Source organism: Schistocerca nitens, chromosome 9 (genome assembly GCF_023898315.1).
Source record: "Schistocerca nitens isolate TAMUIC-IGC-003100 chromosome 9, iqSchNite1.1, whole genome shotgun sequence".
NCBI lineage: Eukaryota > Metazoa > Arthropoda > Insecta > Orthoptera > Acrididae > Schistocerca > Schistocerca nitens.
Window position 1 is genome coordinate 60234158 of NC_064622.1, and position 27927 is coordinate 60262084.

Here is a 27927-nt window from a genome sequence, read left to right on the forward strand (position 1 = left end):
ATTTTCAAAATCGTTAGGGAATTCCATATGCAGTGATCCACTTTGTCAAGACTGTGGCGTTACCTCTCACCTCACTTAACGATCGAGAGCAGCGGCGTTTTCGTAGAGTTGTCAGTGCTGACAGACAAGCAGCACTGCGAGTAATAACTGTAGAAATCAATGTGGGACGTACAACGAACGCTTCCATTAGGACAGTGCGGCCAAATTCGGCGTTAATGGGCCGTGGCAGCACGCGATTAACGCGAGTGCCTTTGCCAACAGCACGACATCGCCTACGGCGCCTCTCTGGGCTCGTGACCATATGAATTGGACCCTAGACGACTGGACAACCATGACCTGGTCAGATGAGCCCTTATTCAGTCAGTAAGAGCTGATGGTAGCATTGTGACGCAGACCCCAGGAAGCCATGGACCCAACTTGGGCACTGTGCAAAGTGATGGTGGCTCCTCAGTGGTGTTTACATAGAATGGACTGGGTCCTCTGGTCCAACTATGCCGAATTGACTGGAAATGATTGTGATCCGCTACTTGGAGACCATTTGCAGCCATTCATGTACTTCGTGTTCCTAAAGAACGATGCGCCATGTCACCAGACCAAAGTTATTCCCGACTGGTTTGAAAAACATTTTGGAAAATTCGAGCGAATGATTTGCCCACCCAGATTGCCCGACATGAATCCCATCGAACGTTTATGGGACATAATTGAGAGCTCAGTTCGTGCACAAAATCCTGCACCGGCAACACTTTCTTAATTATGGACGAAGATAGAGGCAACATGGCTCAATATTTTTGCAGGCGACTTCCAACGAGTTATTGAATCGATACCACGTCGAGTTGCTGGACTACGCTGAGCAAAATGAGTATTCCATGACTTTTTCGACGTCAGTGTTTTGCGTAAATATAAAGGCTTAGTGCAGTGAAGAAGTGCTTTGTCTTAATTGTTTGCCTTTTATGAAGATTTTGAAAAGTTGAACTGCAGAACTTTTCGCATTCGCAATACCATCTGACAGCATGCACCTTCACATATAACACCGGAATGTCAGTGTGTGGAGACTGAATACTGTTCGGTCAGTACTTAATGAAATAATATACTGGAGCCGTGGTTGCATTGGTAAATGTCAGACTACAAATTGGAAAGGGGTTCGACCTCCTGTAGGCCATGTCCTCTGAACTCCATATTCACATTATGTCGTTTGTATATTTTCAGCTTGCTGTTATAATCTCCGCACTAGTGTAAGCACAAACAGGAACCGCAAATCTACACTGGTTGTACGTTCGACCACATGATGCCTGTGACCGATCCTCAGAAGACATCTTTTGAAACATTTCGAAAATCAACTACGCTTCCCTCTTTCATATCGTTCTTCGTGCTTCTCCTCTGTCATTTGTGAAGGAAACCCGCTGTGAGTTGTACAAGTACTACACCAACACTGTAATATGCTAAAAACAGGAATTTTTTGCTATACTTCATATGTGTAACATCAGCGCGGAGATTTGATACTACTCGGAACGCACCGTGCCGGCATGCTCACGAAATCCCTCCCCCCCCCCTCTCTATCTCTCTCTCTCTCGAAATAGCATCACGCAGCAGCTAGGTATTGTTTCCGATACCACGTGCAGAAGGCGTATCATCTCGGCCAACGCTGGCTTGCTGCCAGACCGTGACTGTATGAATACAGTGGTAGGAGAAGCAACTTTTGTAGCCAAAGGCCTTAGGATTCTGCTGTGATGCTCTCGGCAGTACATGGGGCTCTCTAATTGACCCTAATATACCTTGCTACATTTCTGCTGCTACATTACTTCAGCTCTTTGTAGCCGTTGTGGACTGGTAAAGTCGCAACTGTGTAATTGCATGATATTGCCTCTAATACGGATGGTTCGAACGTTTGTATGGTTAAGTACTTCATAAGGTCAGTTGAAAGAGTTGGGTTTCTTAGGATCTTTGGTGGCGGGGGAGGGGGGGGGCTGATTCTGATTCGTGTAGGTCCCCCAACAATTATCTGGGTCATTTATCCTGTAAGAGACATAAAAAGTGTAAGGCATTACTAAAGTAATTAAAAACATTCGGCAAGAAAGGCATTAATATTGAGCTTCAGTTAATTATTAGCTGCAAGTACTGACAGAATTTGTGGGAATAGAGTATGTGTTAAAATGAAAAATACAACTTCTTCGTGTGTTCTGCGGCATCACAAACTAGAAATTTTTCAAATGGGAATCCTTGTCGTCGAAGTTTAAGAACGGTGGCGTCAATGTATCTTCATATTGTGTTTAGTGTCATTATTAGCTATGCAGCCCGTGAGGCATGAGTGTAAACTGAGCACACAGACTGTGCCGAAGAAACCTCTCGTATGTTGAGCAGAACTGGTCGTTTTTGAACACGGAACTGATGTCCGAAATTCATTGTTTGGGTCCTGTGAGGCGCTGATGTTCGTACATCCACCTTATACTGGCGGCTAATGGACTGCTAACTAATCAGGATTTCAGATACAATCCGAAGAGGCCACAGCTCTCAAACTTTAGATTTCTGAGCAGAGGATTTCTGAGTAGAGGATTTCTGAGTAGAGGATTTCTGAGCAGAGGTTTCGTCTTTAAAAATGACAATTTTGCGTCCTGAGCAACATATTAAGAGTTGTCGATTTTTTATACACCTTGTTTGTGGATATTCGGTTGCAAGTGCCTACGGTACTTCGAAAATGGCTCACGCACTCTTTGGTGCAAGTTGGTAAACATTGATTTCAGTTCATTGCGTAATTGTAATCTTCACTCTGACACAGTGTGTCATGGCATAGGCTTCTTTAAAGAGCTGGGATCTTCTCTTCACGCCGGCCGGAGTGGCCGAGCGGTTCTAGGCGCTACAGTCCGGAACCGCGCGACCGCTACGGTCGCAGGTTCGAATCTTGCCTCGGGTATCGATGTGTGTGATGTCCTTACGTTAGTTAGGTTTAAGTAGTTCTAAGTTCTAGGGGACTGATGACCTCAGAAGTTAAGTCCCATAATGCTCAGAGCCATTTGAACCATTTTTTCTTTTCTTCACCGCCCCACTACGAAATCGGTTCGTCGCTCTTCATGTGGTGCACTCTTGTTGTGAGAAGGGCGATTTCATCTTGGAGGCCTCCAGAAGACGTCTCTCAAACTTCACGCTCTTCATTGGGAATTGGTGGCCACTTTGTGAATGTTGCTTGTTCGCATTTGTATTTGGTGACAGACAGTTTGTCTGTAACGTCGCTGCACGCTAATGGTATTGTTAATCGAAATAATAGAAGCCTTAGCACTTCCATTGGTTTCAGGTATACGATAAAGATTAGATACGTTTCAGTCCTGTGTATTGCGAACGCAGAGCATACTGTGCAGCTGTGAAAGAGAGCGCAGGATCTTGTGTGTGTAACCTTGTAGCACAGGCACATAATTTCGAACGTACTGGTTTGTACAAAAGATTATTATAAACTGTGGCTTTCGTTTTGGCGTTTCTTGAAGAAAATAGTTCTGTCCAAAGCTCATCATTATCATCAGGCATTTTACATTCACTGGCACTTAAAGGTTATTGCAGTCTTCACTTATCTTCTTCTTCTTCAGGGATTAAGCTTTTAAGCCTTTTCTCTCTTCATAAATTCCTTCCATCTGTTCTTAGGTCTTCCGATATTTCTCCTACGGTATGGTTTGTAATCTAAGCTAATTTGGAAGGTCCCTTAGTGCCCATACTTTACACGTTTATATCTGTTGCAGCGACGCTTATTTTCACCTGCACTGCTTCCGCCTGTAGCTCTTGCCGTATTGTCATATTCCTGACACTTTGTGTTTTGGACTGATCTCTTGTTCTAAGAAATTTGAATTAGGCACTTTGTATTCGACTTCTTGTTTCAGCCAGGTTTCAGTGCCATGTAAAAAGGAATGGGGAGGCCCAAGTTTTTGTTATTTAACTTCTTCTGAGTAGTGTCACTTTCATATGCAAGCCTTTCCCTCCTACATACCTTCCAATGTAGTCAACCCACCTTTCATTAGGTGGTCACTTCGGTCTCCTGGAATCGAGTAAAGTACTTCCTTGGTCCATCTGTCTTCCTTCTGCCCTATTACATGTCTGCCCAGCTCCATTTCAGTTTCGTTTCATCTATTTCGTCTACTGATCATCATTGCTGGTTCGCTTAAGACTGTTAACTGTATAATACCTAGACTCATATGCACGACTCGACACCTGTTTGAGAAACGAAATATATACAGGGTGGTCCATTGATAGTGACCGGGCCAAATATCTCACGAAATAAGCATCAAAGGAAAAAACTACAAAGGTCGAAACTCGTCTAGCTTGAAGGGGGAAACCAGATGGCGCTATGGTTGGCTCGCTAGATGGCGCTGCCTTAAGTCAAACGGATATCAACTGCGTTTTTTTTTAAATAGGAACCACCATTTTTTATTACATATTCGTGGAGTACGTAAAGAAATATGAATGTTTTAGTTGGACCACTTTTTTCGCTTTGTGATAGATGGCGCTGTAATAGTCACAAACATATGGCTCAGAATTTTAGACGTACAGTTGGTAACAGGTAGGTTTTTTAAATTAAAGTACACACCTTAGGTACGTAGCCATACATCAACACGGTATCGACCTTTTCCGCAATTGGTAAACGGTCCATTTTAACACGGGTAACGTATCACGAAGCAAATACCGTCCGCACTGGCGGAATGTTACGTGATACCATGTACTTACACGTTTGTGACTATTACAGCGCCATCTATCACAAAGCGAAAAAAGTGCTCCAACTGAAACATTCATATTTATTTATGTACTACACGAGTATTTAATAAAAAATGGGGGTTCCTATTTAAAAAAAAAAAAACGCAGTTGATATCCGTTTGACCTATGCCAGCGCCATCTAGCGGGCCAACCATAGCGCCATCAGGTTTCCCCCTTCAAGCTAGACAAGTTTCGTTCTTTGTAGTTTTTTTTTGTTTGACGCTTATTTCGTGCGATATTTGGCCCTGTCACGATCAATGGACCACCCTGTATAACTAGGCAAAAGAAAGAGGAGACAGGAAGACTAATGTCGTAGGTTATAACGTGGCTGACACGAGAACCGGTGAAAAAACATGGTATGTCGCCATGGTCTCGTGATACGTCGTTGTCATCAGGTGCCGCCCGACGTATGTAGCAGTTCACAGGACAATTCCGCATCTCAGGAACCGCTCGGAGAAGACAACGAGGAACGGCGTCGGAACTCGGCAGAAGAAAGCGCCTACAACCCTAGGGAAACTTGGTGCAACATCGCTGGCAGGCTGTAGTTGCGGCCTAGAAAAGAACTCGGCAAGAGCAGTGCGTGTGGATTTGGCGCGCGTTGCCAGGTGCGTGGTGAGTGGGTCTGGCGGCGAGCCACGCCGGACGCCGCCGTCTGCTCGTCGCCCGGTGGACGCACGCTGACGCCAGCCCTCAAACTGTCGCCCGTCGAGCAACGCCCGCACGCCAGCCTATTACACCGGCTCCTACCGGATGTAGGCACAAAGTGTAACAACTGGTGATCCCCGGGAGACTTCACGCTAATACTAACGACGACTCTAGCCTCGATAATAGCCTGGAAGGCGATGAAGCCAGTCGTCCTGTTTCTTCTTCTGTGCCACGTCAAGCTGAAACTATTCATTGAACATTAACTGCTGGAGAGTTCTCAGATGTTGACTGCTGCATTTCAACCGATGTTTTAAATACTCGAGTGCATCTTCTGTGAGATTTAGATAAGGTGGCGTAGCAGGTCAGTCGAGGTGTGGCAGAGTGCCTGGGTGTTACTCAAATCAGAAACGTATGCGTGGACCCTACAAACATCACCTTGGAAATCAGGAGTGTCCACAGCATAATCGTTAAGAATATGTAGAAGAAATGGCAACATTTTGTTACCGACAGCGTTAAAATAAACACCCCATTTCATATTTACAGTAACTGAGTGACTGGGCTTTTAGTCATGGTACGAAAAACACATCCAGAGCATCACAAAGTACATCTAGCGTGCCTTGTAACCTCTACATGTTGTGTACGACTTTGTACACAACGATAACGGAAGGTGGGCTACAAAAGAGTGCAGCACCTGTTATAGGAAAGCTGCACGTGAGCAGAAATGATTAGCGAACAAGTTAGTCCTAGGAAACAGAAGGTTTACTTAACTTTTATTTCTCCAAGCGAACGAAGACATTCCAAGTATTGCAATAAGAAACAGAGTCGAGCTCATAAAATTGCAACAACGATGATGTTAGGAGCCGCCGTGTACGAGGTGCGGCAATAAAGTAATGAGACTGGTGTGGAAAAAAATGTTGCTTACCGTTTTAGTCAAGTTTAGTGTTGTCTCCTTCAAAGTAGTTCCCTTCTGATTGGACACACTTTTTCCAGCGCTTCTGCCACTGACGGTAACATTTCTGGAACTCGTCTTCTGTAATATCATCCAAGAGCCTCATCATAGCTTTTTGGACATCATGTGTTGTTTGAAAATGGTGTCCCTTGACCGCCGTTTTGACTCTTGGAAATAGAAAAAAGTCGCACGGAGCGATATTTGGTGAATAAGGTGGCTGTGGTAGTACTGTAATTTGTTTTGAGGTTAAAAATTCCTGCACTGACAGAGCAGTATGGGATGGCGCATTATCGTGATGCAGAATCCAATTATCAGCAATGTCGGCAAGGACACGAAGAACTCTTTTACGAAGTCTTTCTAAAATTTCTTTGTAATAATATTGGTTAACTGTTTGTCCAGGAGGCACCCACTCTTTATGAACAATTCCCTTGCAATCAAAGGAGCACACAAGCATGCATGGTCGTCAACTGCGGTCTTCATCTTCAACATTTGTTCCGCCTTCACTAAACATTTTATGCCAACGAAAACCGTGAGCTCTCGACAGAACCTGCTCTCTAAAAGCCTTCTGAAGCTTACTGTAAGTTGTCGTCGCGTTTTCACACAATTTAACGCTAAAAGAAATGGCATACCGTTGCGCAATATTATGCGGTTCCATTTCTGTGACGAGAAAGACAAACACGTGTTAACTTATTAAGGGCACAACTCACGACTGAGCAGTTGCATCGAAGTGCCGCTTGGACTAAAAGCAGCTTAAAGACCAAGGTCAAAGAGATTGTGCCTACGCAAGCCTGCAGGGTTGCCACATGTTGCTAAAAAAATCAGTCTCATTACTTTATTGTCGCACCTCGTAGACAGCGTTTACATGAATGAGTGTCATGTAGTGAAGTGGATCAGAGCGCGAGTGGGCTGCGTCACTGCCGCCGGCCGTCCTGCTCGTATATTGTGGCAGGAGAGCACGCTCGGTGCACAGAGCTGCTGGACGTGTGGCGCAGCGGGCGCGCGCCATTGGGTCCGCCAAATCCCACGAGACCGGGATCGCCGTCAGAAGGAATCTTGCGGTTCCGTTACTAGGACGCCCGTGTGGCGGTATCGATACGCGATACCACACTACACACTGCGAGTTAACCGTCTGCTTGGGAGGCCTCGCATCATTTAAAAAGAGACAAAATCGGATCTCGTCGGACTACTCTCAACGCCCCTAATCGACTATAGGCCGACTAAAATTGCTCGAAAGTTGACGACTGTCACTTGCCTCTACAGTGTCGCTGTATCGGCTGCCAGCTACCGCTCGATTAAAGATGACACACACACAAGCGTGGCGAGTGACTTCACAGATGCTGTTAATGTGTGACGCGGAGCTATGTTGGGAAGTGGCCGCCGTGAGGTATGTCGGAAATGTGAGATGCTCCGTCGACGGCTGATTTTGACTGAACAACGAGTGAACTGCGACAGACGACGCATTTTGCAACCCTGAATTTAAACCCATGTCCTAAGCTAACCACGACCCCGCGATTTCCGGTGTATCCGAGAAAACGGCGGTCAGCAATTCGTGGCAAAACTAAAATCACGATCGCTTTGTTCATTGCAGTTAAAGCTAACCTCTAGAGAAAAATTCAGATTTAGCTCTAAAACCAAACTGTAATTTCTGCATTTAATTGGTACCTGAAACTATCCTACTGGCTGTGCGAGCTGCCGCGTTACCAACCGATGAACAGTGCTCACTCATGAAGATGCCGTAGCAAAGAATTAGAAACAAAAAAATTACGTTTGAACCAAGTAAGTGAATAAAAATAATAACTCTTTTGATTAGACTTAGAAATAAAAATAGTCGCTAAATTTGACGGGATTCGAGCCTAAAACCTTCTACATGTCAGGTTAATACGCTAACGATTGCGCTGTTCCACGACATTGGATTACGTAGTAATATTTATGACTGCGGTTGCACACTCGCAACGATGAATCAAAAATTCTGCTTCACTCAGAGTCGTGCGAAGCTTGTCTAGAGGTAAGACGAACTCTGTGATTATGATAACTGTATATATGACCTTGAATCGCGTCTTAAACGGAAGTATCCTGTAATGTTTGGTTAGTGCTGTGTACGAAAAGTGTGTATTTCAGTAGCATCGCTTTGTGTGTGTGTGTGTGTGTGTGTGTGTGTGTGTGTGTGTGTGTGTGTGTGTGCGTGCGTGCGTGCGTGCGTGCGTGCGTGCGTGCGTCTTGTTAAGTGTGATTATCGTATATGATCAAATACGAAATAAAATTGCCAGACCCATGATTCGAGATCCAAACACCTCAACAAAAATTACCAGACAGACAGTTGAAAGCAAACTGACCAATTATTTGGCAGTTTGGCTACGGTGAACGGTTCGAGTGTGGCGTTGAACGCTCTGATTGGGGGAAACCAGTTCCAACGCATAAAGTGCCAGCTATCAAGTGATCTTAATAGGATTGCAAGTCCATTTTCTGTAGTTTGCAGCCATTGAAGACGTGCTACTTTTGTGACACTGTGAGCGATCGACATGAGGAACTCGAATAAAAATTTCCACTACAGGCTTATTACCTCCACAATATTCGCTTGGATATTAGTGGACGTGGAGTTGCATTTACTGACAGCAACAGTTCCATCGGATGTGAAAGCGATTGTCATTGCCTCCGGCCCCTGCCAGTTAGGGTCTTTTCACAGTCACTGTTCTCGTACCATGTTACAAGGCAGCGAGTAGTACACCATTCTTTTGTACACAATTTGGACAGTTCGCTTTCGTATGCCACAAATCAGGCAATTTTATTCACCATGTCGTCTCCGGTTCGTCCTGTGATGATTCCGTACAACCGACCGGCACATACACATCACATCAGTGCCATGACTTTCATCAGCGTTTCAGGATCATAAAACCGTCCCGTACCAGTGGGTAAGTGGGGTAAAAGTATGCGCGGGGTAAGAGTACACCCCACGTCTTCAGGTCCCTAAAGTAGAACTTGGAGCTCCATCGCAGTCTTTAACACTGGTAGCATGCCGCGACAGCGTGGACGTGAACCGTATGTGCAGTTGCGGGAGGCCGGGTGGACGTACCGCCGAATTGCTCAACACGTGGGGCGTGAGGTCTCCACAGTACATCGATGTTGTCGCCAGTGGTCGGCGGAAGGTGCACGTGCCCGTCGACCTGGGACCGGACCGCAGCGACGCACGGATGCACGCCAAGACCGTAGGATCCTACGCAGTGCCGTAGGGGACCGCACCGCCACTTCCCAGCAAATTAGGGACACTGTTGCTCCTGGGGTATCGGCGAGGACCATTCGCAACCGTCTCCATGAAGCTGGGCTACGGTCCCGCACACCGTTAGGCCGTCTTCCGCTCACGCCCCAACATCGTGCAGCCCGCCTCCAGTGGTGTCGCGACAGGCGTGAATGGAGGGACGAATGGAGACGTGTCGTCTTCAGCGATGAGAGTCGCTTCTGCCTTGGTGCCAATGATGGTCGTATGCGTGTTTGGCGCCGTGCAGGTGAGCGCCACAATCAGGACTGCATACGACCGAGGCACACAGGGCCAACACCCGGCATCATGGTGTGGGGAGCGATCTCCTACACTGGCCGTACACCACTGGTGATCGTCGAGGGGACACTGAATAGTGCACGGTACATCCAAACCGTCATCGAACCCATCGTTCTACCATTCCTAGACCGGCAAGGGAACTTGCTGTTCCAACAGGACAATGCACGTCCGCATGTATCCCGTGCCACCCAACGTGCTCTAGAAGGTGTAAGTCAACTACCCTGGCCAGCAAGATCTCCGGATCTGTCCCCCATTGAGCATGTTTGGGACTGGATGAAGCGTCGTCTCACGCGGTCTGCACGTCCAGCACGAACGCTGGTCCAACTGAGGCGCCAGGTGGAAATGGCATGGCAAGCCGTTCCACAGGACTACATCCAGCATCTCTACGATCGTCTCCATGGGAGAATAGCAGCCTGCATTGCTGCGAAAGGTGGATATACACTGTACTAGTGCCGACATTGTGCATGCTCTGTTGCCTGTGTCTATGTGCCTGTGGTTCTGTCAGTGTGATCATGTGATGTATCTGACCCCAGGAATGTGTCAATAAAGTTTCCCCTTCCTGGGACAATGAATTCACGGTGTTCTTATTTCAATTTCCAGGAGTGTATTTGCTAACTTCTATCCCATAACCTACACTTTGACGTATGTAGTCCTTTTATAAAGTATTCAAGTATTTTTGTTGTTGTTTACTCACCTTAGAAGCCTCATTATTCACAGTAGAAAAATTAATTTATCTTTTCTGTGACTTTTCTTCCGTTGGATAGTGGTGTTTTTTCAAACATACCTACCTCTCAAATGCATTTCGAATATAATCACGTCTCCCATAGCGGCATTTTTTTTTCAAGAATCAACCGAGAACATCAGCTCGACAGCCATTATTGAAAACGTGATCTCAATACGGCAAGCATACAAAGCTACCGGGTTTTCGTAGGCTGTCTTAAAACTGGCAAAGGTAGTGAGGAACTCGGTCGAGCCTCAAAAACTATCACTGGAGCAAGAACAAGCAATAATTAAATGGACACCCTAGCAGCAAACAGGCGTTGATGTACTTCGTTGAGGACTTGTTGAAAGTGTGTGCCCCGACTGGGACTCGAACCCGGGATCTCCTGCTTATATGGCAGACGCTCTATCCATCTGAGCCACCGAGGGCACAGAGGATAGAGCGCCTGCAGGGACTTATCCCTTGCACGCTCCCCGTGGGATCCACATTCCCAACATGTCCATACCACTACATTCGTAGTGCGCCTAATAGATGTTTGCCCATCATACTCATTACTCGTGGCAGATTAATCCACCAAGTCCCGTCTTTGGTCAACATTTAGACAGTCCGTCTTGGTAGCTGCGACGTCAGCACGGTGGATTTAAACCGAAGAGGCCCGGGTTCGATTCCCGCCCAGGTCGGAGATTTTCTCTGGTCGCCGCCGACTGCGTGTTATGTTGTCCTTACCTTGGTATCGTCATAATGACATTGCACTGTTGAGATGGCTGTATGGACACGTCCCGGACGCCAAGGGAACGAAAACAAAAAAACATGAAAGCAAATAGCACTGCACTAAAGTGACATGACAGTTCTGATTTGATGGCGCCGATAACCTTAGCACAGCAATGAGCACTGTGACAATTTCAAACATCCCAAGTTACTTTTCTGGCGAGATCTCGGTTGAAGTTGTGGCGTACCGTTACCCTGTGAGAGTGGGGAGTGGGGGGAGTAGTCATCCGATGCGGACAGTAATTTTACGTACTTATATCGATGTAAATAATAATAACAGCAGCAGCAGTTGTTGTGACATCGCTATCTGGACCATAAAATCCATCACTGTAAGCTAAGGCAGAGTAAACGTAAGCTAACAAAGAAATCGAATTACCAATACACAAAACGATCTCCCAAAATAAATAAGTACTGAAAGGTAGCTTATAGTTGCTGAAACGATGTTGGGTGGCCAGAAGAGGACAATGCGAGCCGGTGATAGCGTCTGGAGGCGAGCGGTAAGCCGAGAGCTGTGCTGCATAATGTTGCCTTGCCCAAACAATGTATTCGAGTCACGGTGCCCGGAAGTCGGCGGTATCTCGACAGCTCTTTGGACTGCGAGCGATCACGGCCGCTCTCCTTGCGGCAACTTTCGGACACGAGAGATGTGAGATAGCGACCGCGGCGGCGACGTTAAACGTCCCTAAACCGCGAGCCGTGTAGATGGGGCCGCAGATGCGGCGTGCAGCGGGCAGGTTCGGCGGCCCGGGGAGCGCCAGAGCCAGCTCGTGGCCGGGTTTACGAGCGCCGGCCGCTTTAACGAGCCGCGAGCGGCCGCCGTGAATTCCAGGCGGGCGCGAGCGAACCTGTGTCGCGCCTGCGCTTTCTCCGTCCGCTTCCGTCTCCTCTCACTGCCCGCCCAGCAAATTATATCCCAGCACTGCAACAAACATGGCCGAGGCAACTATCGCGTAATAGTCAGACAATACTGCCGCGAGGTAGCGCAGTGGCCGAGTAAGACCACAGGTATTATACACGGTGGTCCTAGATTATACCGGGTGATCAAAAAGTCAGTATAAATTTGAAAACTGAATAAATCACGGAATAATGTAGATAGAGAGGTACAAACTGACAAACATGCTTGGAATGACATGGGGTTTTATTAGAACCAAAAAAATACAAAAGTTCTAAAAAATATCCGACAGATGGCGTTTCATCTGATCAGAATAGCAATAATTTGCTTAACAAAGTAAGACAAAGCAAAGATGATGTTCTTTACAGGAAATGCTCAATATGTCCACCATCATTCCTCAGCAATAGCTGTAGTCGAGGAATAATGTTGTGAACAGCACTGTAAAGTATGTCCGGAGTTGTGGTGAGCCATTGCCGTCGGATGTTGTCTTTCAGCATCCCTAGAGATGTCGGTCGATCACGATACACTTGCGACTTCAGGTAACCGACAAACCAATAATCGCACGGACTGAGGTCTGAGGACCTGGGAGGCCAAGCATGACGAAAGTGGCGGCTGAGCACACGATCATCACTAAATGACGCGCGCAAGAGATCTTTCACGCGTCTAGCAATATGGGTGGTTCTAATAAAACCCTATGTCATTCCTAGCATGCGTGTAAATTTTTACCTCTCTATCTACATTATTCCTTGGTTTATTAAGTTTTCAAATTTATACTGACTTTTTGATCACCCTGTATGTCAAAAATGTAACGGAAGCTAGAGGGGACCGAAATAAGCAGATGCCATATAGGAAAGTGTGTGCGGTAATGCCGCCTTGAACCGGTAGAGTGCTGGTGACTGCGCCGTGTTAAAGCGCTTGGCTAGCTGGATTCATTTCTGCACGGATCTTGAGCAGCGTGCATCGTTTCACCAATGCGGAACTGGCCGACATGCACTGAATTAGGTGTTCAAAGGATGTGCAGGGAGCGATTCCCGGATAGGAATCAGCCGGATCGCCGAACATTCGAGTCTCCATCGGGAGTTTACGCACGATTGGATCGTTTTATGCTTCCAGGCGTGAAAATGGCACTGGGAGATACCGCAGAACTTCAGCAATGGAAGGAAGAATACTAAACACGGCAGAGGATCATCCTTCGACAAGTTCGAGAGCTGTAGGACGTGCGTTCCTTGTTGGCGTTCAAAGTCTACATCTACATCCATACTCCGCAAGCCACCTGATGGTGTGTGGCGGAGGGTACTTTCAGTACCTCTGTCGGTTCTCCCTTCTATTCCAGTCTCTTATTGTTCGTGGAAAGAAAGATTGTCGGTATGCCTCTGTGTGGGCTCTAATCTCTCTGATTTTATCCTCATGGTCTCTTCGCGAGATATACGTAGGGGGGAGCAATATACTGCCTGACTCCTCGGTGAAGGTATGTTCTCGAAACTTCAACAAAAGCCTGTACCGAGCTACTGAGCGTCTCTCCTGCAGAGTCTCCCACTGGAGTTTATCTATCATCTCCGTAACGCTTTCGCGATTACTAAATGATCCTGTAACGAAGTGCGCTGCTCTCCGTTGGATTTTCTCTATCTCTCCTATCAACCCTATCTGGTACGGATCCCACACTGGTGAGTAGTATTTAAGCAGTGGGCGAACAAGTGTACTGTAACCTAGTTCCTTTGTTTTCGGATTGAATTTCCTTAGAATTCTTTCAATGACTCTCATTCTGGCATCTGCTTTACCGACGATCAACTTTATATGATCATTCCATTTTAAATCACTCCTAATGCCTACTCCCAGATAATTTATGGAATTCTTCCACTTGCTGACCTGCTATATTGTAGCTAAATGATAAATGATCTTTCTTTCTATGTATTCGCAGCACATTACACTTGTCTACATTGAGATTCAATTGCCATTCCCTGCACCATGTGTCAATTCGTTGCAGATCCTCCTGCATTTCAGTACAATTTTCCGTTGTTACCACCTCTCGATATACCACACCATCATCCGCAAAAAGCCTCAGTGAACTTCCGATGTTATCCTCAAGGTCATTTATGTATATTGTGAATAGCAACGGTCCTACGACACTCCCATGCGGCACACCTGAAATCACTCTTACTTCGGAAGACTTCTCTCCATTGAGAATGACACGCTGCGTTCTGTTATGTAGGAACTGTTCAATCCAATCACACAATTGGTATGATAGTCCATCTGCTCTTACTTTGTTCATTAAACGACTGTGGGGAACTGTATCGAACGGCTTGCGGAAGTCAAGAAACACGGCATCTACCTGGGAACCCCTGTCTATGGCCCTCTGAGTCTCGTGGACGAATAGCGCGAGCCGGGTTTCACACGATCGTCTTTTTCGAAACCCATGCTGATTCCTTCAGAGTAGATTTCTAGTCTCCAGGAAAGTCATTATACTCGAACATAATACTTGTTCCAAAATTCTACAACTGATCGACGTCAGAGATATAGGTCTATAGTTTTGCACTTCTGTTCGACGTCCCTTCTTGAAAACGAGGATGACCTGTGCCCTTTTCCAATCCTTTGGAACGCTACGCTCTTCTAGAGACCTACGGTACACCGCTGCAAGAAGGGGAGCAAGTTCCCTCGCGTACTCTGTGTAAAATCGAACAGTGTTTTGCGGGTTTTACACGAAGTGGTAATGCATCCGTATCATGTACAGAGAGTGCAAGCAATGACCCCCAACGATTATCTTCACTTCTCAGCTTTGCTCATCGGTACAGGTACCTACAGCAGTGAAACCTTCCCTGCGGATGTTTTATTTACTGACGAGGTTACCTTGACGCGGTCGGATGTGTTGAACATTCATAATCCTCGCCTGTGGGCTCATGGTAACCCACACGGCACAAAAACACACTCGCACCATGAAAGGTTTTCCATTAATGTTTGGGCAGGCATTGCGCACAGCACCTTAGTGGGGCCGTACATTTTACCTAGCCGTTTAACCGGCTACACATACATCTTCGTACAGAAGGTCTTACCTGAACTTCTGGGCGTTGTTCCTCTAGCTGTCGGAAGACGAATGTGGTTCCAGCACAATGGACCCCGAGCTGACTTCAGCCGAAACGTCAGGAATCACCTGGACGCCGCCTTCGGCCAGCAGTGGATGGGACGGAGCGGTCCAGTTCCCTGGCCAGAACGTTCTCCCGATTTAACCTGCGTGGAGTTTATCTTGTGGGGTCATACGAAAAGCCTGGTGTACGAGAATCCCGTCACATCTGAAGAAGATGTAGTTGCCCGCGTGTCTGTAGCTGCTGGATGTGTGATCGACATGCCAAACGTCTTTTCTAATGAACGCCGATCCATGCGCCGTAGCTGTTAATCGTGTACCGCTGTGAGTGGTCGCTCTTTCGAGCACCACTTGTAAACTATTAAATTTCCGATGTCATTTGACTGTACATGCCCTTTAGTTTTCTGTGATTCATGCTGCTGTACATACTAGCGCCCTTATGTGTCAGGCCGGCCGCGGTGGCCGAGCGGCTCTAGGCGCTTCAGTCCGGAACCGCGAGACTGCTACGGTCGCAGGTTCGAATCCTGCCTCGGGCATGGATGTGTGTGATGTCCTTAGGTTAGTTAGGTTTAAGTAGTTCTACGTCTAGGGGACTGATGACCTCAGCTGTTAAGTCCCTTACTGCTCAGAGCCATTTGAACTATTTTGAACCTTATGTGTCACTACCCCACACACATTCCTATATGAATCTGCATGTTCAGGTCCCCTCTACATGCCTTTACTTTTTTGACATATAATTTAGGACCACCCTGTATATCCTGTCACCGTCCAGCCGCTCCCCGAACAACCATTAAATGGTGTTTCAGGCGTCACCACGCCAAAATGATGGGGCGTAAATGAGCGACGCTAATCACATGTTATTTATGTGTCCTCGACATTACTCAAGTCAGCGGGCCGAGCGGTTCTAGGCGCTACAGTCTGGAACCGCGCGACCGCTACGGTCGCAGGTTTGAATCCTGCCTCGGGCATTGATGTGCGTGATGTCCTTAGGTTAGTTAGATTTAAGTAGTTCTAAGTCTAGGGGACTGATGACCTCAGCTGTTAAGTCCCATAATGCTCAGAGCCATTTGAACCATCAAGTCAGCGAGCGCGTTGACGTATTCGGGCCATAAAAATTTAGTTTTCCACGATTTGCCTAAATCGCCTGGCAAATGCCGCAGTGGTTCCATCGAAAGGACACCCCGGTTCTCCTGAGCTTGCGCTCTGCTTCTAATGACCTCGTCGTCGAAAGAACGTTAAACTCCGATCTTCATCGGTATGATCCATTCAATCTTACAAGGATGTTTGGTAATGTGAAAAATAGCACGTGTGATTGTGGTTCGCGGTCCACGTTAAACTGTACGTTCGCCTTTATAACTGGCTGGATAAGTCACTTCAGAGATCAGAATAAGGCAGTGACATACCACCTCCAATCGGGCACTGCCTAGTAAAACACTGTGGTTTTCAAAAAAACCTTCCGGTTGATGACAGCTTTAAGACTTTTTACGCATATTTTACGTACATGCACGTCAAACCTTGGGGTTCGTTCTACAGTTACGTCTAGGGTTCAGTTTTCATTTACCTTTCACAAATGTTCATTGTGCGCTACACGGGACTCACGACAAACATCCAGACGATGTGTAACTTCTTGGCAGATCAAAACTGTGTGCCGGACGGAGATTTGAACTCGGGACCTTCGCCTTTCTCTGGCATGAGCTCTACCTACTGATCTACCCAAGCACGACTCGTGATCTCTCTTCACGCCTTTACTTCCTCCAACACGTCGTCTTCTATCTTCCGAACTTCGCAGAAGCGCTCCTGCGAAACTTGCAGGACTAGGACTGAAGTTTCGGATGTAAGAGATGAGGTACTGGCGGAAGTAAAAATGTGAGGACGGCTCGTGAGTCGTACTTCGGTAGTTCAGTCGTCATTGCTCTTGATGCGCTTTGTGTTCGTTATCACCTTCAGTACAACTTCTTATAGAAGTAATAAATTGACCTTTTGATCACTGAGACCCAGTTTCTTTATTTTCCTCTAATTGCTCTAAAGTAGAGAAGCGACTGTCTGTGAGGCCAATACCCAGTTTCTTCATCGTACCAAAAATAATTTGAGACTTTTCAAACATATATCGGTCTCAGATGAGCTGAAACTGAAGCGTAACGCCTTATAGTTTCCACATGCTGGCGCATAGAAGTAGTTCACTGAAAGAGGCAAGTAAACTCCGACATTTATGTATTTAGTCTCGCAGAGCATGTCTGTGAGATTTGCCGCTGCGGTTTTGTTGGGGCAGAAAAGGCATGGGGGGAAGAAGATTCACTAGGAATTTCTTCTTAGAATCCTGTTTGTAGCCACGTCTACCCGTTGGACCGGTCCTAGTAGCACCTAATGGAAACAGGGGAATTGTGCAACCTGCGTGGGTCAAAGCTCTGGTGATGCGAATGACGAAGGTCTCAAGTGTGGCGGTCACGGAAGGAGGCGCCGTACTTCGCTGAAACAAGACGCAAAAGCGAGAGTTTATGAAGCGAGGATTCATTCCTGTCTGAGCTGTCATCAACATGAGTCGTACGGCTGCTGGAGGAAATCGAATGTCTTGGCTGTAATTTATTTCCACTTTATTCCAACCGGTTTAGCGACCGGAAAGTCCTTTCTCCGACCGCCCTCGGCTTATTCTGCAGTATGATTGAACACTTATCTTGGGAACGCAATAAAACAGACTGGACCGTTTGGAAGATATCTTTCTCACTAATCAAATACCTGCTACCTTTCCTGTCAGATGCCCTACTGAAGATGTTCTCTTCATTGACTGCTTTCTCATAAAGTTCAGAACTGTCGCGTTCCTTTTCTTCTACCGCACTCAAATGTGTGGGAATCGTAATAGATAGTTCTGAATAATACAGGAAATAGCATGCATTGTTTCACATGTTTCTATATATGACACTTAAGTGAATGAAGACTGTTAAGTGTCCACGCAGTTGTACTGGCAAACAACAACGACTAACAACTGTAACCCCGTTTTCATTGTGTTGTCTTTCACAAGACTGAAGTTTCTGGGAACATCAGCTCAATTATTTGTGGTACAATGTCTTGACCAGCAACCAGTTTTTCCTTAGATTCAGTAGCCCTATAGAACGTTACAGTGTCTATAACGCTATAAAGAAAACTCTACAATAAAGAGCAACAACATTTTGTTATTTTTTGTGCTATTTATACTATTACTTTTTATTTTTCTGGACAAGGTCCTACGTTTATAACAGATGTTCAAAATGCTGTGATCTTAGCTTTTATAGTCACACCAAGTTGAGTTGTATAACCCGGTGGACTAACCCCGATGTTTTCGAACGACGTTACAGGTGCCAAGAGGTCGAACTAGGTTATCTTCTTCAGACTCGACACGTGCCTCGTACGTTACTTCTCACTTGAGTCCACAAGAAGAACTCAGGTGTGATCCGATCAGATGAACGAGGTGGACGCGAAAGAGGACCACCTCTTCCTATTGAGCCATCATGGAACGTCTGGATGCACTCGATGTGCAAAGTTAGCTAGGCCTCCGCCATGCACGAAGATTAAAGTTTCTGGGGTGCGTCATAGCGGAGTTTCTTGTCGCCACACGTCATGACATGAGCCCACATTTTGTACGTGTTTACTTACACTTTAGTGTTTGTCCCACATCGGCGCAAAGTCAAGTACCGTGTCGCCGTCGCCACCCCCCCCCCCCCCCCCCCCGGAAGGAAAGTGTACCCCACTTGTCTGCGTGTAGCGCCATTCGAGTGACAGTGAGCGGAAGTTTTTTTAAATGTTTGCGAATCATATAACTGAGGCGGGACTTGGGTACCTAGTGGGATGTAGTAAACCGCTTAAAAATGACGTGCATGCTGACCGACTCACCGCCCCCTCGCCGTTAAGACACCGGGCGGATTTGATCCGGGGCCGGCGCACCTAGCCGCCCCGAAAGCTGCGTTTTAAAGTGCACGGCTATCCGGGCGCGTTAACAACCATGTATGTAATAAATCAGTTTATTACATTGTACGAGCAACGATTCGTCGGTTCTAGTTTTCCAGTAGCAGGGTTATCTAGCCAAACGTTTGGCTCCGTAACGTTCGATTCTTTCGTTACTGGACTATGGTTCCCTTTGTCAGATTACCACATTCCTCACTCTGCATTATCTCTGGTGGGTTGTACTACCGTAACGGTAACACCTTATATATTACGAGAAGTTTGTCCACAGTGTCATTAAACATAATTAGCCGCCGCGTACTTGAGATGTAGTCTGCTTGTAATCACACCGAGCGAGGTGGCGCAGTAGTTAGCACACTAGACACGCATTTTGGGGGACGGCGTTTCAGATCCACATTTAAGTTTTCTGTGATTTCCCGAAATCTCTTAAGCTATATGCCGTGATGGCTCCTTTGAAAGGGCACGGGCGATTTGTTTTCCCATCATTCCACTACCCGAGCTTGTATTGCGTCTGTAATGACCTTGCTGTCGACAGGACATTAGACATTAATATTCATTCCTTCCCGCTTAGTCACAGCACGATATGCGTAAATCATATTTCAGTCGTTTTGCTCCAATCGTCTTTATTGGAGCGAGAGAGGAGAATATTGAAGAAGATATTGCCGCAGGTAAATAAAAAATGTTTTGTAGCTATAACATCGTGTAGAACACGATTTAATGTTGTATTAGACGGAAGAAACTCTGAAGCAGGTGACAGGGTAACGATTTCCTTTATTATTATTATTATTATTATTATTATTATTATCATTATTGTTGTTGTTATTGTTGGAACTTCCTGGCGGATTAAAACTATGTGTCGGACCGAGACTCGAACTCGGGACCTTTGCCTTCCGCGGGCAAGTGCTCTACCATCTGAGCTACCCAAGCACGACTCACGACCCGTCCTCACAGCTTCAATTCTGCCATTACCTCGTCTCCTACCTTCCAAACTTCAGAGAAGCTCTTCTGCGAAACTTGCAAAACTAGCACTCCTGTAAGAAAGGATATTGCGGAGACATGGCTTAGCCATAGCCTAGGGGATGTTTCCAGGATGAATTTTCACTCTGTAGCGGAGTGTGTGCTGATATTATTATTATTATTATCTTCATCCATGATTGGGCCTTACTGGACCACGCGATGTACAACAAAGGACATTTTCAGAGTTGTGTTGTAGCTTTTCTTTGTACCTACATTACTTTCATTCTCTTAGAAAGCGGATTCGCTCTCTCTCTCTCTCTCTCTCTCTCTCTCTCTCCACTGTCCAGGCAGTTCCACTCTTCTTGTTTTCTTGCCAGACCAATTATCCAGTAGTGAATTTTCTGTCTACATTATGTTCTGTCAGCTGTATCATGTTGGAAAGAACAGACACGACATATGTAAAACTAAGGCGGTGATGGCCAATGATCTCTTCAGTGCTGCTGCACACGAGGCTCGAACTCTTACGGGAATCGGCGAATTGCCACGAGTAATGAGGATAATGAAAAGGGGCACTACATTCGCAATGTGTGGATAAGTTGAGAATTTGTGCCTGGTCGGGGGCGTGCTGGGGTAGTCCGTATAGTTGCGACGACCACTGTGTCCGGATGGCTTAGTTGTCAGACCATCTGCCTAGTAAGTAGGAGACACTAGTTCAAATCACAGTAGGTACATACTAAGGTACCAACGAACAAAATATCTGAACCTATACCCTTAGTACTGTACTTTTTACGTAAACATTAACGAATGCTATTTGAAATATCGTGAATAAGTTTATAAAATTTGCAGTTACCGTTCTATTTACATCGAATGTAAGTATTAATGTATAAAATGACATTTACTTAAACAGTAGTTCTGTGTCTCTTAAGGCGCTGCAGTCATGGACTGTGTGGCTGGTGCCGGCGGAGGTTCGAGTCCTCTCTCGGGCATGGGTGTGTGTGTTTCTCCGTAAGATAATTTAAGATAAGTAGTGTGTAAGCTTAGGGACTGATGACCTTAGCAGTTAAGTCCCATAAGATTTCACACACATTTGAACAGTTCTGTGTCGGCCGCTGTGGCCGAGAGGTTCTAGGCGCTTCAGTCCGGAACCGCGCAGCTGCGACGGTCGCAGGTTCGAATCATGCCTCGGGCATGGATGTGTCTGATGTCCTTAGGTTAGTTAGGTTTAAGTAGTTCTAAGTCTAGGGGACTGATGACCTCAGATGTTAAATCCCATAGTGCTTAGAGCCATTTTGAACTAGTTTTGTCTGAAGTGGTTGATTTACAAATCAAAATATCGATACCGAGCGTTATCAGAGTGTTGATAATGTGCACTAGGCTTGTTGACCCTCCAAACACAGTATAAGCCGGCTTGCGGAATATCGATGCAGATATACATTGAAGCGCCAAAGAAACTGGTGTAGGCATACGTATTCAAATACAGAGACATGTAAGCAGGCAGAATACGGCGCTGCGGTTGCCAACGCGTATATAAGACAAAAAGTGTGTGGCGCAGTTGTTAGATCGGTTACCGCTGCTACAATTGCAGGTTATCAAGATTTAAGTGAGTTTGAATGTGACAGACAGCGCACGAGCGATGGGGCACAGCACTTCCGAGGTATCGTTGAAGTGGGGATATGCCGTACGACCGTTTCACGAATGTACCGTGAATATCAGGAAGTCCGTAAAACATCAAAATTCCGACAACGCTGCGGCCGGAAAAGGGTCCTGCAAGAACGGGACCAAAGATGACTGAAGAGAATCGTTCAGCGTGACAGAAGTGCAACCCTCCCACAAATTGCTACATTTTTGCCTGCTGGATCATCAACAAGTGTCAGCGTGCGAACCATCAACGGAACATCATCGATATGGCCTTTCGGAGCCGAAGGCCATCTCGTGTACTCTTGATGACTGCACTACAGAAAGCTTTACGCCTCGCCTGGACACGTCAACACCGACATTCGACTGTTGATGACTGGAAACATGTTGCCTGGTCAGACGATTTTCGTTTCAAATTGTATCGAGCGGATATACGTGTACCGGTATGGAGACAACCTCAGGAATACATGTACCCTGCATGTCAGCAGGGGACTGTTCAAGCTGGTGGAGGCCGTGTGGATCGCTTGCAGGTGGTGTGAGACCCCTGATACGTCTACATATGACTGTAACAAGTGACAAGTACGTAAGCATCCTGTCTGATCACGTGCATCCATTCATGTCCATTGTGTATTCCGACGGACTTGTGGGGTGTCGCACTGCCCTGTTGAAATTGCCCAAGTCCAGAATTGCTACAGAGTGGCTCCAGAAGCACTCTTCTGAGTTTAAACACTTTCGCTGCCCACCAAACTCACTAGACATGAACATTATTACGCACATCTGGGATGCCTTGCAACGTGCTGTTCAGAAGGGATTTCTATTCCCTCGTACTCTTACGGATTTGTGGACAGCCCTGCATGATTTATGATGTCAGTTCCCTCCAGCACTACTTCAGACATTAGTCGAGTCCGTGCCACGTCGTGTTGCGGCACTTCTGCGTGCTCTTGGGGGCGCTCCACGATATTAGGGAGGTGTACCAGTTTCTTTGGCTCTTCAGTGTAGATGCAGATGTGGCATTACATGTGCCACCTGTTGTATGTAACTGGAATCATACTAACCCCATATTCCTACTGCAAATCATTCTATGATTGCTATCAGTACCACATGAAACGTCGTTCGTGGGTTCAAATGGCTCTGAGTACTATGGGACTTAACATCTGAGGTCATCAGTCCCCTAGAACTTAGAACTACTTATACCTAACCAACCTAAGGACATCACACACATCCATGACCGAGGCAGGATTCGAACCTGCGACCGTAGCGGTCGCGCGGTTCCAGACTGTAGCGCCTAGAACCGCTCGGCCACAAACGTCGTTCATGACACAAAATATAAAATAACGGCAAAAATATCACAAATGTAACACCAGTTCGTCTGTAGACACCCCAGTAGTTCCTGATGCAGTGAGGTGACCCTTCCAGAGTCGGTATATCACACGTACAGTAACTACAGGAGTTCTCCGCCAATGCCTAGCTTGTCACTCCATTCCTCGTGGGGGTTTCGTATCTCAGGGCGAACGCTTCCGGCGCTGAACAGTGGAACGACTGCTGGACTGGACGAGGCGCGGAGAGAGAAACGGCACGCCAAGCGTGAGAAATGAGCCGGCAGCTGCTAACGACCCCCTTAAAGCTGTGTTTAGTGGCCGCGCGCTTTAGTAGCCGCCGACAGGCTAACGCCGCAGCCACGGACAGCCGATCGGCGTCACGTGTCTCGCGCGCGAGACCGACGCGCCAATAGCAGCCGTGTCATCGCCTCTCTCCCTAGCGGCCAGCTGCTAGCGGGTGGACCGCCGGGTCGCAGTTTGTCTCTAGAGGTCCGTGCTGGCGGCATTTTAAGACGGTCACTACTTGAATTTTTTTTGATTTGTTGGATTCCGAAAACGAAACCCTTTTCGGATCGCTTTGTTATCCGTCCTTTTTCTGTCCAATCATTAACAACCCTTTTTCTCAGGGGCGTGTAGAAGTTGTTGTTGTTGTTGTGGTCCTCAGTACAAAGACTGGTTTGCTACAGCTCTCGATGCTGTGCGAGACTCTTCATCTCGGAGTTATTACGGCAGCTTTTATCCATCTGTACCTGCCTGCTGTGTTCATGCCTCAACGATTTTTTATCCGCCACACTTCCCTCCAGTACTAAATTTGTGATCCATTGATGCCTCAGAACATGTCCTACCAACCGATCCCTTCTTCTAGTCAAGTTGTGCCACAAATTACTCGTCTCCCCAATTCTATTCAAGACCTCCTCATTAGTTATGTGGTCTACCCATGTAATCTTCATCATTCTTCTGTAGCACAACATTTCGAAAGCTTCTATTCTCTTCGTGCCGAAACTATTTATCGTCCACATTTCACTTCCATATATGGCTACACTCCACACAAATACTTTCAGAAACGACTTCCTGACAATTAAATCTATACTCGATGTTAACAAATTTCTCTTCTTCTGAAACGCTTTCCTTGCCATTGCCAGTCTACATTTTATATCTTCTCTACTTCGAACATCATCAGTTATTTTGCTCTCTAAATAGCAAAACTCATTTACTACTTTAAGTGTCTCACTTCCTAATCTCATTAACTTAGCATCACCTGATTTGATTCGACTACATTCCACATTATCCTTGTTTTGCTTTTGTTGATGTTCATCTTATATTCCCCTCTCAAGACGCTGGCCGGCCTGAGTGGCCGAGCGGCTGTAGGCGCTTCAGTCTGGAACCGCGCGACCGCTACGTCGCAGGTTCGAATCCTGCCTCGGGCATGGATGTGTGTGATGTCCTTAGGTTAGTTAGGTTTAAGTAGTTCTAAGCACTAGGGGACTGATGACCTCTGAAGTAAAGTCCCATAGTGCTCAGAGCCATTTGTTTTTTTGGAGCCCTCAGCGCTCGGGTTCTACTCGCACTTGGTCAGTTTTCTTTGTTTTGTTCACTAGATGTCATGGATGTTCTGATATCCCATTCACACTTTAAAGGGATTTTACCGCCAGGAAGGTGACGTAGTACTGGAAGCTTCACACTTCCGGCCATCGGGATTGGAGCCCATCGTGATTTTCCTAAAGTAGTTCAGCAAAGACCCTACGGGATTCCTTGCTGAAGTACTTTGAATAACGTTTTGTTGTTTCTTATTTAATATTCGACACTCATTTCTGTATTAAAATGTCGTGGGACTCCCGAATGAAATTTGTCATTAAAATACTGGGCGTATCGCAATTAATGGCAAGACATGCAGTTGAAAATATACCATACTATAAGCAAAAAAGTCTCTGTAAACACAGGTTCAAAAATACGTACCTTAAAAGCTATGAGCACTTCTTCATCTTCGATACTGTGAAACACATCTCTTCTACTGAACAAGCACTCGCAGCTCACAAAGTATGCGTTTTAGACCCATGTTTGCTGGATTTTTTTTTCTCTGTTTTGGTCCATACGACACCCTCCCAACATGTGGAAAGCAAAGAAGTTGTAGTAGAAGAGATTTGTTTCACAGTATCGAAGATGAAGAAGTGTTCATAGCTCTTACGGTATTAGTTTTAGAGCTCACCTTTTGCTTCTATATCTTGTACTTTCAACTGTATGTTTTTACGCCATTAATTATGATAAAACGTGTACATCTCTTTTCCAAACCAACAGTTCAATTCGTGAAATCAATATTAGAAATAAGACTTACTTTGGTCCAGAAAGGTGGTCATTACTCAGGAATAAACATTTCCAATAACTTCCCAGTAGCCATAAAAAGCTTAACTACTCATAAAAGTTTCATATGAGTTTCTCAGCAGAACCGACGGATGTTACTAATAGTATTAAATAATGGAAGTATTAGTACAACCTGACTTCCGTACAAATTCAGTACAGTAAAGCGATCATTGTAAATACATGTTGTAATAGAATTTTTTTATTTGATGATGCGTGGTTACATTAGCTTAATAATTACATGCACCTCAGTGTACTGAACATTTACATGTTTGTTACAAGTTGGAATATTATTATTTAAGTGAAAATGTGTTTAAGATATTTTTGACTTAGTCCACATTCATGAGGACCATTTCAATTAGGACCTTTGGTAAGTACATTAGCTTACTTATTTTTCTTGGTAAATATTTGTTCTGTATTCTTGTTTTCGAGACGTGTTCTACATCATAGAGGTTATCCTCACTCTGGATCTGTTGGCATTTGTTGTTGTTCATCTGTTCTCACTGTCCATTCCGTTCAGCTTCTCTTCCAAGTTCTTTGTTGTCGCTCACAAGTCAGCTGACGAAGTCAGTGGCAAATCTCAGAATTTTTATTTCTTCCTTTTGAACTCTAATTCCCTCTTCAAATTTCTCCTCAGTTTCCTTCACAGCTTGCTCAGTGTACTAATTGAATACAAGTGGATAGGCCACAATCCTATCTCACTCCGTTCTCAACCACTGCTATCCTTTCATACCCTTCGACTCTTATACACTGACGAGTCAAAACATTATGTCCAGTGCCCATCTCGAGGCTGAATGCCACCTGGTGCTGCTGCGGGCAAGTGACGCAGTAAGGAAAGAATGTAAGCGGAAGAGAGACGAATGGACAGTCGTTAAATCGAAGATACGGGCCGTAAATGCGGAAACCCACTGACGTAATGAAGCGCCAAAGAAACAGGTATAGGCATGGGTATTCAAATACAGAGACATGTAAACAGGCAGAATACGGCGCTGCGGTCGGCAACATCTATATAAGACAACAAGTGTGTGTAGCAGTTGTTTGATCGGTTACTGCTGCTACAATGGCAGGTTATCAAGATTTAAGTGAGTCTGAACGTGGTGTTACATTCGGCGCGTGAGCGATGGGACACAGCATCTTCCGAGGTAGCGATGAAGTGACGATTTTCCCGTACGACCATTTCATGAGTGTACTGTGAATATCAGGAATTGTGGATCTCTGTAATGGTGTGAGGCGTGTGCAGTTGAAGTGATATGAGACCCCTGATACGTCTAGATACCACTCTGACTGGTGGCAAGTACGTAACCATCCTGTCTGATGACCTGCATCCATTCATATCCATTGTGCATTCCAACGGACTTGGGCAATTCCAGCAGGACAATTCGACACCCCATACGTCAAGAATTGCTACAGAGTGGCCCCAGGAACACTCTTCTGGGTTCAGACACCTCCGCTGGCCACCAAACTCCCCAGACACGTACATTATTGCGCACATCAGGGACGCCTCGCAACGTGCTGTTCAGAAGAGATCTCCACTCCCTCGCATTCTTACGGATTTAAGGACAGCCCCGCAGGATTCATAGTGTCAGGTCCCTCCAGCACTAGTTCAGACATGTCACGTCGTGTTGCGGCGCAGCACTTCTGCGTGCTCGCAGGGGCCCTACACGATATTAGGCAGGTGTACCACTTTCTTTGGATCTTCAGTGTATAAGCGGTTTTGACAAAGGGCACGTTGTTCTGGTACTGCGGCTGGAAACAAGAATCTGAGAAAAGCCGAAGCGGGTCGCCTGTTGCCGTACTACTGTCGTGAGCACCTTAGAAAAGTGGTCGAAGGGATGGATAAATAACGAGTAGGCCATGTGATATTGGACGACCACGTTTCGTCACAAAACCTGTAAGCTAGAGGATTCCCCAGGGTAGGCAACGATGTGTGGGAGATCTGACGACAGAGTACAGTGCTGGTGCAGGCACAAGTGTTTCGCAGCACGCCGTTCAAAGCCCAGTGTTGAACATGGAGCTCCACATCACGTGACCCTACGTGTTGAGCCAACGACATCGTCAGCTATGGTTGCAGTGGGCGCAGCGTCTCTGAGTTCTCACCGTGGATCGACAGAAACGTATGCGGGCCGCTTAGGGCAGAATTATGTTGAGGGGTACAGCTTCCATGGGATCTGTGGTGTACAATCGTGTGGGGCATCAGACGTAATTTGTGACTGGATTAAAGACTTCTTGGTTGGCGGAATGCAGTATTGTTATCGTGGATGGGAAATCATCGACAGATGTAGAAGTAACTTCAGCCGTCCTCCAGGGAACTGTGTTGGGTCCGTTGCTGTTCCTGTTGTTTATTAATGACCTTGCAGACAATATTAATAGCAGCCTCAGACTTTTTGTAGGTGAAGCAG

At 46.1% G+C, this 27927-nt stretch overlaps 1 protein-coding gene and 1 non-coding gene across 2 annotated transcripts in view; one reads left to right on the forward strand and one right to left on the reverse strand.

Moving 5' to 3' along the window:
• Positions 1 to 27927, forward strand: part of LOC126203114 (HIV Tat-specific factor 1 homolog) — a 595450-nt gene that overhangs the window by 255870 nt on the left and 311653 nt on the right. The window lies entirely within an intron of this gene.
• On the reverse strand, positions 10948 to 11022 carry Trnai-uau (transfer RNA isoleucine (anticodon UAU)). The gene has a single exon. It is a non-coding gene; the product is annotated as a tRNA-Ile (tRNA).